The sequence below is a fragment of the Musca autumnalis genome, unplaced genomic scaffold (assembly GCF_047663935.1).
Source record: "Musca autumnalis isolate F117 unplaced genomic scaffold, ASM4766393v1 scaffold_4, whole genome shotgun sequence".
Taxonomy (NCBI): domain Eukaryota; kingdom Metazoa; phylum Arthropoda; class Insecta; order Diptera; family Muscidae; genus Musca; species Musca autumnalis.
Genome location: NW_027411977.1, coordinates 151,172,579 through 151,185,776, shown reverse-complemented (window position 1 = coordinate 151,185,776; position 13,198 = coordinate 151,172,579).

Below are 13,198 nucleotides of genomic sequence, written 5' to 3'. Positions count from 1 at the left end.
CGAATCGTCAAAGAAAATGTCATCGAAGACTAAATTTTCTATTGGGATTATTTCAAAGTTCGCTTTTTGAGCATTTATTGGGTTTCTTGCCAAGACATGGTCATGCAAGTTGTCGTACATGACAATTTCATAGATTTCGTCAACGAATCGTCGACGAAAATGTCATCAACGATTCGATTTTCTATTGGTTGGGTACATTTTGTGCATGACACAATGCAAGACTATGTCTTCCAAATAGTCACCCATTGGTCACAAAAGTAGGTTTCAATAAATTTTGTCTTGAGAAAAGCATGACTACTCCGGTGACATTGTCCTGCACTTGGTCATGAAAGACTATTTTTTCAAATTTCATCAACGTATCGTTGACGAAATTGACGTCGCACAGTGGTTCAGAATCGTTTTTTCCTGGTCAAAATTCTGTAACTTTTGAACGGATAGAGATATATTTATAATTCTTTTTTTGTTGGACAGATAACACAATCAGCTTTCAGACTTGCTGCTTTCAGTTGCTGAGAAATTCAAGGTCAAAGTTAAACTTTTGATTTTTTTAACTATTTTTCATCAAAATATGAGTGTTTTTGTGGTTTTTATAGCTTCCTATGTATTAAAGATGGTCAAACACCAACAAATAAACAAAATAATTACCAAAAAAAACTAAAAAAAAAATTCGAAAAAATTTCGAAAAAAATTTTTTCAAAAATTTGTACAAAAAATTTTACCAAAAAAATTTAAATTTTTTCAAAAATTAAAAAAATTCTCCTTGGGTTTTAATAAAACTTATATAACTCGTATAAAAACTCATATACTCAAAAAAGTTGTAATTTGTGTCAAAAAACTGTAATTCATATGGAAACAGTATAGAAAAACACACATTTTTACCCATGTAATTTCAATAAATTGAAAAAAGTGTTAAACGGACGGAACGGGACGGGTACAAAAGTATAAATGGGTTGGAAGAGGAGACTTTTGGGCATCTTTCTGTGAAAACAGAACTTTGTTCCATGTTGTTCCACAAAAGTTCTAGTCCACTAAATTTGGAATTTCATAAAATTTAGTACCTGAGGAAAAATAAAATAGATCATGTTGTGTAAACGCTACGGTAATTTACTAAAACGATTTTAAAGGCCACAATCCTACCTATCTTATAAAGAAACAGTGAATACAATATCTGTTATAGTTTCAGAGAAATAGCTTCATCTTTCTCCAGAAATTTGCAAAAATGACGTATTTCCCAAAAATGGGGAAAATGCTCGTCTTTATGGGCACGCCACGCCCACTCCTTGCAATATTTGGGCCTAATTTTTTGGTTTCCTTAGTTTCAATATGTTTACTATCGAATGCCATATAGAAATTAAATGTCTTTGACAAAACAAAATTTTGATTTTTGGCCAGGAAAATCGATTCCTGAACCATTGTGCGTCGATGACTTCTTTTTCTATTCTTTTTCCAGCAAAAAGTTTGCATGAATTCACTTATGAATTCTGCTTCCACAGCACACAGCTAGGATGCACTCCATTTTCTATCCAAATCACGGATTTTAATGCGGTGCTTTGTATTGAATTTAAATCCAGTCTAAAGATGCAATAAAAATGCAAGCCATTGCGAAATATCCCAGAATGAATAAAATGCATTTATTATTTGAGTAAAACAAGAATGTTAAGACCTTCCTTTATAAATACAAATTATAAAAAGTTTCCATTAAATTTAATAGCAATTGAGTGTATTTCCTCCGTTCTCCATTTAATCCAAGCGCAACTGATTTTGCTTCATCATCGTAAAGGTTTTTTATGTTTCATTCCTATCACTAGCCCAGATTTCGACATTAAAGCCCTCGGCACATACGATGCGTTGAGCGTCGCGGTACAACAACCACATGAAAAATGTGTAAGTGATGGCAAGCTGTTTGAAAAACAACAACATGGCTGACGCATTAAAGTCAAACATAATTTAACTTCTTTGGGACAACGTGTGTCCCAACGTGTCACTAAACGGACCGTATGTGCCGAGGGCTTAACTCCACTCTATTAAAAATTCCCGTCTTGTAAATTACCGCAAAATTGTTCACAACTTTAGTTTGTATTTTTTATTTTATAACAAATTCTTCGAAATATATACACTCTTTGGTCTGTTCCAGAACTGTAAGAATCTACTAATTTTACTATTTTAAAAATGTTATCGTAGTAAAAAATAGTAGCTTCTTGCAGGTTCTGGAACATAGCACTTGTTTCTCGTTTCTCTTTTAAAGAAATGATGTCGGCAGCGGCGGGTAGGGATCAACCAACTGTTTTTGTTTAGTAGGGATCTCTAAAGCAACTGCTTATAAAATGTATCGAACGGAGTGGATTTTTCATAACTCTCTTGGACTACATCGAAAGATGTTGTGAAATCATAACTCCAATTGCACAACATCCAATTTTTTTTTGCTGATTTGTTTTGTTTGACAAAATAAAATGTGTCGGTATTTTGAATAATTTTATTTAATTGATTTCTTCAAAGTAATGAATGAAACCGCCATTAATGTCAATGTCTATAAAATTTTTATTTTGTTTCAAGAATGTTTTGCATAAATTTGATTTAAGATTTTCGGTATTATTCGCGAATTTACGTTCTACTCGACAGCTACAAAGCAAGTGAGTAATTTTAACATTCTCTTTCTACAAAAGACAGTCCTTTCGTAATATATAAACCCAAATTTAACGGAAATGTGTATGTTTACGTGTTATTTCGTATGGCTTGTCGGTCGCATAGATGGGAAATTACGCTACAATTTTCCCAATAGTTTTCTTTTATTTTCCTTCAGTTTATATATTTTCTTTTATCCACAGGTACTACTAAACCTGTCATAATTTCAGTAGTGGAATTCTGTTACTCATTTTTCGAGTTACCGACAAAAATCGGTAATATTAAAATGCTTGTAATTTCGGTACATAACGATGTTTTTCGGCAAGTAAGTCCATATTTATATTAGGCAATTTCCCTTGCGGCAATTGTCAGTTTGATAGAGAGAGAGGTGAGGCATATGGTAACCCTTTCCTCTCAACACCCTCTCTCACCAACAAACTGATAATTGCTGCAAGGAAAATTGCCTAATGTAAATATGGACTTATGCTTGGTTTACATTCGGCGTCGTTTCGTGATTTCGCGCGGAATCTAGCTAAATTTATCATGATTTCACATACAAAAATGAAATCATCTCATTTCGCGATTTCAGCGAAATCAACATCGAAATCACAGTACTCATGATATACAACCCTGTTTTTGCCTAAAAAAGTACCAAAAGTTGCAACACTTCACGTATCACAATAAACAAGTTAGATGGTCAATTGCTGCAACAAAAAATTTTAGTATCAAAATGTGTAAACAATATGTGTGTTCGTTTACTCAAAATTTTTACAAATTGTTACTGGATGTTGTTCGTTTACTCTACAGTACAATACAAAAGAGCTTAAGGCCTGCGTACATAAGCTGCTTTGCCTGATTGCCTTGCTTTGCTGCTTCAATAAAAAAATAAAAGAACAAAGAAGGCCGACCCAATTTCCAACTGATGGCAACCCAGTTCGAAATTTCGTCTTTATTCTATTATTTTTATTACGTCAGAAATGAAGCAGGTAAGCAAGGCAATCAGGCAAAGCAGCTTATGTACGCAGGCCTTTAGTCGATTGCAAGAAGTTACTGGAATTGTACAAATTATTGAGTAAACAAACACACCTAATGTAAAAAAATATTAAATTAATTTGTTACTAGGCGTTTACACCAGACAGTTTGTCTTCAAATACAACTCTGATTTACTAACACATACATATATTTGTCGTTTGTCTCTCAGCTGTCCATAATTTTTTCACAGACAGAAAGGAAGACAAATTTTTGGCATTTTTGTAAAAATAAGTGAGATGATTGAAATGTGTTAAAAACAAAAGAACATGAACAAAAACAAAATATGTGAACGGAAAACAAAAAGAAGTCGATGATTTTCATTCAAAATGTTACAACTGCTTTTGCAGTTGTCGGGACGCCTACGTCACACCGGCAAGTTGTGGGATTTTGACAATCAATACATGAAGTCAACTGTCCTGTCATTTGTAAACGCAGGGTTATAATGATATTGCAAAGTACGGGAAGTACTTTTTTAATGGTAATGTTAGAAAAACGAGCGAATTGTCAAAAATTTCTTTCCCATACAAATTTTGTAAAAAATACGGGAACGAAAAAATGACGGAAATTGCAAAAACTCCAGCAGAAATGTCAAAATCAATCAATGCTGCTAGTTTTTGATATGCCAAATTCGTATAGCAGAAAACAGGGGAGGGTGTTGTTTGTTTTTCAGCGCTACTTTTGTTTAAAGAGAAGTGCAAGTCTTGATAGATTTCGGAGTACGGGAACGCATTTGTAGCACTAAACGGGAAAACTACTGCAAGTGGTAATATTTTGCAGGTTCTGAACACAACTTTTATCCATGGTAGAATAAGAAAAGGTAGCAGCAATACACAGCTGACTGAACTGGGTTGTAACGTTAGTGTCAAATTTCATATGACATTTTATACATTTATTTCTATTTCGATGTACATTAGGGACATATATTTTTTGAGAAAAAAATATATCTTTCGGAAAAAACCATTTCCCAGAAAGACTTCTTCTTATCAATGATATGTAACCTCCTCCAAGTTCGAACGATAAGCCGCGCAGTAAATCCCCGCTTGTAGAGGCGATACAACGTTTGTTAATATGTGAGGTATTTTGTAAAAACTTAAAAAATAAAGGCCTAATAAACATGTGCTTCTTTGATTTCTAAAACAAAACATTGAATCAGCTTCTCCTTTTTCTATGAATTTCCAGCGACCTCAAACTTGTCTGCAAGAATTCTACTTTCTGCGAGAATTTATGCATTTAGTGGAATGATGTGGAAACATAAGAATTGAAAATGTAACGAATTTTCATTCATGTTTTCCAAAATATTAAACCAAATGTGAAAAATTATTAGTTTTTTAAATTCCAATAATTTATAGACATTTCCTTGTTTTGTTTACAAATACAACTGGCAGTAACGTTACAAACAAAAACAAATTCCTTTGTGGTTGTTGTTCGAGTTGTATTTGTTGTAGTATTTACTTTACCTTATGCCACGTTTATATTTTCGAAATCCACTCGATTGCAACTGTCAAATCCATTGCTTAAACGTCAAATGAAATCCAATTGATTTCAGATGAGTTTTCATTTGACGTATACACAAAGGAATTGACAGTTGAAATCGAGTGGATTTCGTAAATGTAAACCAAGCATTATATTTGTTCTACCATGACTTTTATCTATCAAATTTATTATTACGATGTCTCAACGATAAAATCATTTTTTTATTTTTTCATTTGTTACTCCCGGTCCACACTAGCGTGAATTTCATTAAAAAATTGAATGAAATTAGTAGTTTCTAGATCGAATTCCCCACTACAGCAATTTAGTGATTTTACTCTACTATGGAAATCGATCTAGAAACGCCTAATTTCATGCAATTCTTTAATGAAATTCACGTTAGTGAAAGCAGTAAAGTTCTATATTGTCGTATGTTTTTGATGACTAATTCAATTTACAACAGCTTGTTTTGAAAATTCATGTTCAATCAGCTGCGCATATGCATCTTCCTTGATTATTGGGATATGTTTGAAATCAACAAAAAAATAAGTGTAAACACCGGGATGTAAACAGTAACTCTGTTCCTTTACGTACAAGAATCTTAAAGTTTTACCACTTTTTACTCGAAAAGCATTCCTTTACCTCTGACACCATACATTTCATATGGGAGCAGTTTACAACTTTTACTACTTTTGCCGGTTTTACCACTTTCAAAACCGACCAAATATGAAAAAAAATATTAAGTTATTTTGTTGCAATGTTATTTTTCATTGTGTTCACGTACCTTTTAATGGTAATGTTAGAAAAAAAGCGAATTGTCAAAAATTGCTTTCCCATACAAATTTCTTAAAAAAAATCTGGAACTGAAAAATGACGTAAATCGCAAAAACTCCAGCAGAAATGTCAAAATCAAAGTATCAGCCATCGTATTTAAAAGCCAATAAACATGCCGCTAGTTTCTACAAGGCCAAATAGCAGAAAAGAGAAGTGCAAGTCTTACTAGATTTAGGAGTACGGGAACGCATTTCAAGCACTAAACGGGAAAACAACTGCAAGTTGTAATATTTTGCAGGTTATGAACACAACTTTTATTTAACAAAATTTATTATCATGTCTCAACGATAAAATCATTTTTTTTCATTTGTTCGTATTTTACACAATTAATACGATATATAGATAATTTTCGAAATAAAGCAGTAAAGTTCTATATTGTCGTATATTTTTGATGTCTAATTCAATTTACAACAAATTGTTTGAAAATTCATGTTCGATCAGCTGCGCATATGCATCTACCTTGATTATTGTGATATGATTGAAATCAACAAAAAATAAGTGTAAACACCGGGGTGTATTTCAGGATTTCGTGAAATCCAGTGGATTTTGGAGCGTAAGTGTAAACTTGGCATTATTCTTGATTTCGGCGTCGTTTCGTGATTTCGAAGGCGTTTCGTGATTTCGCGCGGAATCAAACAAAATTTATCATTATTTCGCATACAAAAATGAAATCATCTCATTTCGTGATTTCAGCGATATACAACCCTGTTTTTGCCTAAAAAAAGTACCAAAAGTTGCAACACTTTTCACATATCACAATAAACAAAGGTAGATGGTCAATTGCTGTAACAAAAAATTTTAGTATCAAAATGTTTAAACAATGTGAAAAAATATTAAATTACTTTGTTACAATGATATTTTTATTTTATTTCCGTACTTTTTATGGTAATGTTAGAAAAAATTCCTTTAAAAATTCGGGAACGGAAAAATGATGGAAATTGCAAAAACTCAGAGAAAAATGCCAAGATCAGAGTATCAGCCATCGCATTCAGATGCCAATAAACATGCTGCTAGTTTCTACTAGGCCAAATTTTTATAGCAGAAAACAGGAGAAGAGGGTTTTATTCAAAATGAAGTGCAAGTCTTGCTAGATTTTGGAGTACTGGAACGCATTTCTAGCACTAAACGGGAAAACTACTGCAAGTAGTAATATTTTGCAGGTTCTGTAGTGGGATTCTGTAACTCATTTTTGCTGTTACCGACAAAAATCGGTAAAATTAAATCGCAAAATTATGACTAAAAACATAAAGAAAAGTTGGAATCACTATTTGTGTCGGTAGAGGCTAGCGACTACATTTTATTCATCGTTAACTTATAGTACGTTTACATTTACGAAATCGAGTGGATTTCAACTGTCAATTCCTTTGTGTATATGCCAAATGAAATCGCATATGAAATCGATTGGATTTCATTTGACGTTCAAGCAAAGGAATTGACAGTTGAAATCGAGTGGATTTCGTAAATGTAAACCTAGCATTACCGAAAAATTTCGTTAATAATCGAAATTATAAGCATTTTAATTTTACCGACAATTATCGATAACAGCAAAAATGAGTTACAGAATCCCACTACTGAACACAACTTTTATCTATCAAAATTTATTTTTATGATGTCTCAATGATAAAATAATTTTTTAGTTTTTCATTTGTGACTAATTCAATTTACATCAACTTTTTTGAAAATTCATGTTCGATCAGCTGCGCATATGGATCTACATTGATTATTGTGATATGTTTGAAATCAAGAAAAAAAAAATAAGTGTAAACACCGTGGTGTATTTCAGGATTTTGGATCATGGATTTTGGAGCGTAAGTGTAAACTTGGTATAATACCAAGTTTAAACCCTGCGTTTACAAATGACAGGACAGTTGAGTTCATGTATTGATTGTCAAAATCCCACAACTTGTCTGTGTGACGTAGGCGTCCCCACAACTGCAAAAACAGTTTTAAAATTTTGAATGAAAATCGTCGATTTCTTTTTATTTTCCGTTCACATATTTTGTTTATGTCCATGTTCTTTTGTTTTTTAATTACTTACTTAGTTGGCCCATTACAGAACATTTGTTCCATAGACCGAACTAAGAAAATATCTCCATTCCTCTCTGTTTTTCGTATGACTTTTTGGAATACCGCGCCTTTTCATTTCTTCATCCACTTGTATGCTCCATCGAAGCTTAGGCCTGCCGATTCTGCGTGCACCGCCATGTGGCATGTATTCATACGCCTTTTTAGCGGGTTCATCATCGCTCATTCTCATGATATGGCCTAGCCAATGGGTTTTCCAAACATTTCAATTATTATTTCAACTATTTTTACAAAAATGCCAAAACTTTTTCTTCTTTACTGTCTGTGAAAAAATGATGGACAGCTAGGAGACAAACGACAAATGTATGTATGTGTTAGTAAATCAGAGTTGTATTTGAAGACAAACTGTCTGGTGTAAACGCCTAGTAAAGATAAAGACACAAAAGTAAGTATTTCCATATATTAATTAGACGGCTGCATCATCCCGAGCCTAGTTGAGCCAAAACTAATCTGATGTTCTCCGGATGTTATCCGAGTACCGCATTCACACTATAGTCGTTTATGGCCGGTGTGACTGCATTTGTGTGAATGGCATTCAAACCTGCTTGGCATGGTTGTTGATCTAGGGGTGCTGTCGTGTAATTGTCGAGCTCTCCTGCTAGATCATGAAGATCCTTCCTGACACGCCTGTACAACTAAATCTTGGTCTCCTCATGTAGGTGGTCCACTGAAGACATGAGGAGGCATCAGGGCGGCATTGTTCCACCGCGTTTCACAAACATTCGCATACCAAGAGAAAGTAATTTCTTCCGCCTAAAAGGCCGTTTACATACAACCGGGTTAACCTTGTGGGTCTGGGTTTCAAATGCCATTTCCATTGTGTATACTTCAAATAAATCCTCATAAAGAAGGTTAACCCTGCAAAAAACTATAATATAAACGCCGTATTATCTATTGTCTATTGAGAATATTTGTTTTCTTGAAAAAAAAATCATTTTTCGTACAATACTGATATCTAACTGGCGTTAATGTCTCGTTGATGATCATTATAATAATCATCATTATAATAATTATAATAATGATCATTATAATAATATAATGATGATCATTATAATAATATAATGCTACAAATGCGTTCTCGTACTCCGAAATCTAGTAAGTCTTGCACTTTTCTATTAACAAAAATAGCGCTGAATACACTCTCCTCTCCTGTTTTCTGCTATAAAAATTTGGCATAGTAAAAACAAGAACCATGTTTATTGGCATCTGAATATGATAGCTGATACATTGATTTTGGTCATTTTTTTGTATTCCCGTATTTTTTAGGAAATTTATATGGGAAAGAAATTTTTGACAATTCGCTTGTTTTTCTAACATAACCATTAAAAAAGTACGGGAACACAATGGAAAATATCCTTGTAACCAAGGTAAATTTATAGAAGGTATGTGCATGAATTACAACAACTAACAAATTTACAAAAACAACATTGTTGGTATTGAAAATTAATTGTCAAAGAAAATATTGAATAATAGGGTCGTTCCAAAAATTTCCTCAGGAAAAACATAAATACATTGTGAAAATCCGCCAAAATAGAACAAATTTGAATGACAATGTAAATATAAAGCATTCAGAACTGTGGTAGGTCATTTTTACTACAAGTTTAGGAAGAAAAACAGTATTTTATGGAGGCAAATTTCGAAGTTTCAAATTTCATGAGTAGACCCTATTACATTTTGAAAACTAAATTTACAAAAAAAGTAAGAATACAGCTGATTGTCACTTCTACCTTCTATAAATGTACCTTGCTTGTAACAAATTAATTTAATATTTTTTTCACATTGTTTACACTTTGTAATACTAAAATTTTTTGTTGCAGCAGTTGACCATCTACCTTGTTTATTGTGATACGTGAAAAGTGTTGCAAATTTTGGTGCTTTTTTAGGCAAAAACAGGGTTGTATATCATGAGTACTGTGATTTCGATGTTGATTTCGCTGAAATCACGAAATGATTTCATTTTTGTTTTTTGCTTGATTCGGCGCGAAATCACGAAACGACGCCGAATGTAAACCAAGCATAAGTGTAAACTTGGCATTAGCGACGAATGAAAAGTAGTAGTCAAGGTACATTTATAGAAGGTAGAAGTGACAATCAGCTGTATTCTTACTTTTTTTGTAAATTTAGTTTTCAAAATGTAATAGGGTCTACTCATGAAATTTGAAACTTCGAAATTTGCCTCCATAAAATACTGTTTTTCTTCCTAAACTTGTAGTAAAAATGACCTACCACAGTTCTGAATCTATATATATAAAAGAGCTTAGTGATAAGTGAGTGAGTGAGTGAGTGACATGTATATCATCGCCCAGACGAAACCGCTGAAGCTAGAAAGCTGAAATTTTGACTGTTGGTTGCTGTCGGTGTGTAGGGCTGAGATAAGGCTGGGTTTTTGAAAATTCGACCTAGAAGGGTACGAAAAGTACTAAAAGGTACTAAATATGGTACCCTTTGTATTAGGCAAACGGAAAGAGCTAGAATTCTGAAATTTGGAACGAGGATAACTGATGGAGAGTTAGAAAGGTGTACCAAAGGGTTTTTGGAAATTCGACCTCTAAGTGTACGAAAAGTACTAAATTTAGTACCAATTGTATATTATGAACGGATTTAGCTAGAAACTTGGAATTTGGTATGGAAATGAGGGTTGGGAGGTGGTGTTTATAAAAGGAAATGGTTTGTGAAATTCGTACTCATGTGTACGAAAAGTACTAAACGGTACTAAACTTAGTACAATTTAGATTTGGGTGAAAGGATAGAGCTGGAAATCTGAAATTTGGATTTAAGATTACTGACGGAGTATAGGATTGAGATATAAGGGTAGTTTTGGAAATTCGTACTTATGTGTACGAAGAGTACTAAATTTAGTACAACTTGGATTTGGATGAACGGATAGAGCTACAAACCTGAAATTTGGAATTAAGATTACTGACGGAGTATAGGATTGCGATATGGGGGTAGTTTTCGAAAATTGTACTTATGTGTACGACAAGTTCTAAATGGTACTAAATTTTGTACAAATTGGATTTGTGTGAACGGATAGAGTTGGAAACTTGAAATTTCGAATTAAGATATCTGTTGAAGTGTACGATTGGTATATGGGGTAGCTTTGGTACTTATGTTTACGAAAAGTACTAAATGGTACTAAATTTGGTACAATTTGGATTTGGTTGAATGAATAGAGCTGGAACCCAGCAAGTTCATACTTATTTAGTACTAAATATGGTATCCATGGTATTAGGCAAACGGGGAGAGCTAGAATTCTGAAATTTGGAACGAGGGTCACTGATGGAGGGTTATAGAGAGAACCCTTTGGTATTGTTTTTGGAAATTTCACCTATAAGTGTACGAAAAGTACTGAAAGTTACTAAATTTGGTACCAATTGTATATTTTGAGCGGATATAGCTACAATCTTAAAATTTGGTATGGGAATCAAGGTTGGGAAGTGGTGTTGATATAAGGAAATGATTTTGGAAGTTCGTACTTATGTGTACGAGAAGTAATAAATGGTACTAAATTTGGTACAATTTGGATTTGGGTGAACGGATAGAGCTGGAATCCTGAAATTTTGAATTTATTTACTTTTGGAGTGTAGGATTGCCGTAGTTTTGGAAATTCGTACTTATGTGTACGAAAAGTTTTATACGCTACTAAATTTGGTACAATTTGGATTTGGGTGAACGGATAGAGCTAGAATGCTGCAATTTGGAATTAAGATTACTTTTGGAAGGTAGTTTTGGAAATTCGTACTTATGGGTACGGAAAGTACTAAATTTGGATTTGGATAGACCTGGAAACCTGAAATTTGGAACTAAGATTACTGATGGAGTAAAGGACTGAGGTAGTTTTGGATATTCATACTTATCGGTACGGAAAGACTACATGGTACTAAATTTGGTACAATTTAGATTTTGGGTGAACGGATAGAGATGGAATCCTGAAATTTTGAATTAAGATTTCTATCGGGGTGTATGATTAGCAAGTTTTGGAATTTCGTACTTAGGTGGTACGAAAAGTACTAAATGGTACTCAATTTGGATTTGGGTGAACAGATAGAGCTGGAATCCTGAAATTTATAATTAAAGTTACTTATGTGGTGTAAGATTGAGGTAGTTTTGGAAATTCGTACTTATGGGTACGGAAAGTACTAAATGGTACTAACTTTCGTATACTTTAGATTTGGGCGAAGGAATAGAGCTGGAATCCTGAAATTTGGAATTAAGATTACTGTTGGACTGTAGGATTGAGTTAGTCTCGGAAATTTGTACTTATGGGTACGGAAAGTACTAAATGGTACTAAATTTGGTACAATTTAAATTTAGGTGGACCGATAGAGCTGGAATCCTGAAATTTGGAATTAAGATTACTTATGGAGTGTATGATTGAGGTAGTTTCGGAAGTTCGTGCTTATGGGTACGGAAAGTACTAAATGGTACTAAGTTTGGTACATTTTGGATTTGGGTGAACAGATAGAGCTGGAATCCTGAAATTTATATTTAAGATTACTTATTGAGTGTAGGATTGAGGTAGTTTTGGAAACTCGTACTTATGGGTACGGAATGTACTAAATTATAGTAAATTTGGTACAATTTATATTTGGGTGAACGGATAGAGCAGGAATCCAGAAATTTCGAGTTTATGTTATTGTTGGAGTGTAGGGTTAAGGTAGTTTTGGAAATTCGTACTTATGGGTACGAAAAGTACTAAATGGTACTAAATTTGGTTCAATTTGGATTTGGGTGAACGGAGAGAGCTGGAATCCTGAAATTAGATTATTGTTGGAGTGTAGGACTGAGATAGTTTTGGAAGTTCGTACTTATGGTTACGAAAAGTACTAAATGGTACTAAATTTGGTACAATTTAGATTTGGATGGACGGATAGGGTAGAATCTTGAAATTTGGAATTACTGTTGGAGATAGTTATTGAAATTCGTACTTTCATACGAAAAGTATTAATGGTATTATGAATAGAGATGGAATTCGGAAATTTGGTATTATAGACCCTCTTGATGTGTAGGGTTGAGAAATGAATGTGGTTGTGGATATACCTACAATAAGTGTACGAAATTTACAAAATGGCACAGAATTTGGTTCAAATTGTTATTGTGTAAATTAGTAGAGTTGAAATTGTGAAATTCGGTATTATATATTCGTACTTATGTA